The 2,620-nt window shown below is 40.3% G+C and overlaps 1 long non-coding RNA gene across 1 annotated transcript; it reads right to left on the bottom strand.

The window, feature by feature from the left end:
- Positions 1 to 607: 607 nt before the first annotated feature.
- On the bottom strand, positions 608 to 2,114 carry LOC309622440. The gene is made up of 2 exons (XR_014240872.1): positions 1,382 to 2,114; positions 608 to 1,201 (listed from the first exon to the last, which is right to left on the bottom strand). It is a non-coding gene; the product is annotated as an uncharacterized lncRNA (long non-coding RNA).
- Positions 2,115 to 2,620: the final 506 nt, after the last annotated feature.

Genomic DNA, 2,620 nt, shown 5'->3' with positions numbered 1-2,620 from the left:
GACTGACAATTCTAAGCAGGGAGAATTAAGAGAAATGTGTTTCATGTTTTGCACACAAATGAAGAATTTGTATAATCACGACTTCACAGCTGTGATCTCAAAAAAGAAGGAATTTCTCTCTTTCTATTTTTCTTGCAATTAACGTAAGAACACTCTAAATCTCTAAGTTTCTGAAGCGTTAGTAGAGATGGTCTAGTAAAGATGTAGTTGTAATGTTTTACCCATTTAGCATGTGTTTATTTTTCCTTATGTACTCCAAGGTGACATATTTGTTCAGCTCAGTGATATTACAGCTAAAACAATCATTCATTAGTAAAAGGAGAAGCAATCTCAACCTAACAAATCAGAAGTGTTTCTTATTATTTTATACTGAGTTGAATATTTGACTCTTAACACTTTTTGCTACATACAAAACACAAGTCTCTTGAAGGGTTCCTCATAAGTGCATTATACAAGGATTTAGTATGTCCTAAGCACTTAAAGATTTGACATTCAACTGTAGTAGTATCCATGTTGGTTACTTTTCTTACGAGCCCCATGATGAGTTGGAGAAACACTGAAAGAATTAAGAGTATCAGGTTCTATTAAATTGTTACATGTATCTTGCTTAAGTTTGTGCTCATTTATTTATATCCAACTACATAAAGCAAATTTGGAGGAAAAAAAAGAATAATAAATAAATAAGAATGAGGTCTCCAAATATTGTCAGACGAAGATGTCCTCCATATATTAAATTATAAACCAGAATGTCTAAAACACTATACCATTAAATCACAGGTACAGTCAGTTCTGTATATCCAACGGTTCCATAACCTGCAGATATGGAAGCCCGACTGTACTACACCATTTTACATACGGGACTTGAGCATCCGAGGATTTTCGGATCCATGGGGAGTCCTAAAACCAATCCCCCTGCAGATACCAAGGGACCATTGTATATGCTTATATCTGCATTTTTTACGTCTGAAAAAATATGTGCTAAATTATTACTGGTGGTAACATCTGAGTAGGGGGCAAAATTGCCTTCCACTTCATACACTTCTCTGACTGCATTTTTTGCATTCAGCTTACATTAGCTTACATTACTATTGTAAACAGAACAATTTAAACATGCTCTGCCTCTTGGGGTTGGCAACTCACCTGCACATGAGGTAGCCAGTCCTGTTGAAACCATGGGTACAGTGGACACCAAGAAGTCTGTCTAGAAAACAGGGAATATGGAATTAAGTAAGCGAAGTAGATACACTAAAAACGAGTTATACAATTTTCTGAAGAGTAGCCTTTATTAGTTACCACAACACTACCACTATCCTGAAAAGGAAAAACTCTGAAGAAAAGAGTGTTTTTGCAGGAACGTACTATAAAGAATTAACTACTATACAGTCAAAATTCATTGTCTCTGGGAAATTTTGCATAGCCTCCAATCAGATGCAATAGTGTGGACTGGAGAATGCCCATCAGGAACTGATCTGACTATAGAAAAAGGGAGTGGAAAAAAAAAACAGGCTATCAGAAGAACAGAATTTGTTTTTGAGTGAAACAAATGGAATGCCTTCACTTTTAATGCTCAATATTAAAAAGAACAAACGGTTTCTGAAGGGCTCTTGGGGTCCCCAAAGCACTTCCATTCCTTCTCTCCTTCACTGCTCCTCACACGCCACGGGTCTATGTGCCTGGGGAGTTCTCGGGTTAAGTAGCACCGTTCTTATTTCACAATGAAAAAGTAAGGCTTGAGAACGTAAGCCCAAGCTGCAGAGCAGGCAAACAGAAAAAAGACTAGAATCGAGTCTCAGATTTTTCCAACGATGCCACAGTATTTTGTGGTCCAGGACTTAAAAAAAATTATATGAGAGAGTAAATAAAAAACAACAACATGTAGCTGATCTCTGCAAAAGCTATGTCTGTGACTAGGTGGTGTCTGGCATTCGTCATCTCCTGCCTGGAATACTACCGCCCTACAATTCTAACAATCTCTTCTATTTCAACTGATCCTCCACATGGAAGATGTTCTCTCTCTAAAATATAAACTTGGCTGGATTGCTCTGTTGCTTAAAAATCTGTTGTAGCAATGCAACTTCCCTAACACGAAGCGTCTGCAACTTCTCCAGAGTCTCTGCCCCTGCCGTCAGTTCGGCATCGGCTACTGGTACCCCTTTCCAGACACTCATGGGTAGTGCCTACCTTTACCAACATTCTAGCACGACTATGTTATCTGGAGTTACTGACCACAGCCAGATCTCCACTTCAGCTGCTTCCTATCCAGGTGTTCTTGAGTGGGACATCACAGCAAGCATTGAAAAGAATTCTTCTTCACTCGGAGACTTTACTCTGGCACTCACTGACCGCCACACAGCTGCCTCCTCCATGTTTCTGGCAGCCCAGGATGATAAAACTTCAGACGCCAAGAACATGGTCCCTCTACATCCATCGCTTTCTGCCAGCCTTGCTCAGGGAACACCATCTCAGATTCCAAATCAGGGGCAGAGCCGCCTGTCACTTCCCTGCCAGGACGGAAGCCAGGTATATTACTATAACCAAGGCACACTGGGGTCTTTACTGTATGGAGAACTTGGCTCCTGCCCGCAATCCTACGGCTCGGCGTCATACACAGGAAGTCGGG

The sequence above is a fragment of the Balaenoptera borealis genome (genome assembly GCF_965194805.1).
Source record: "Balaenoptera borealis genome assembly, contig: HAP1_SCAFFOLD_2912, whole genome shotgun sequence".
NCBI lineage: Eukaryota > Metazoa > Chordata > Mammalia > Artiodactyla > Balaenopteridae > Balaenoptera > Balaenoptera borealis.
The sequence above is the reverse complement of the archived record's forward strand: the minus strand, read 5'-3'. Positions and strand labels throughout refer to the sequence as shown.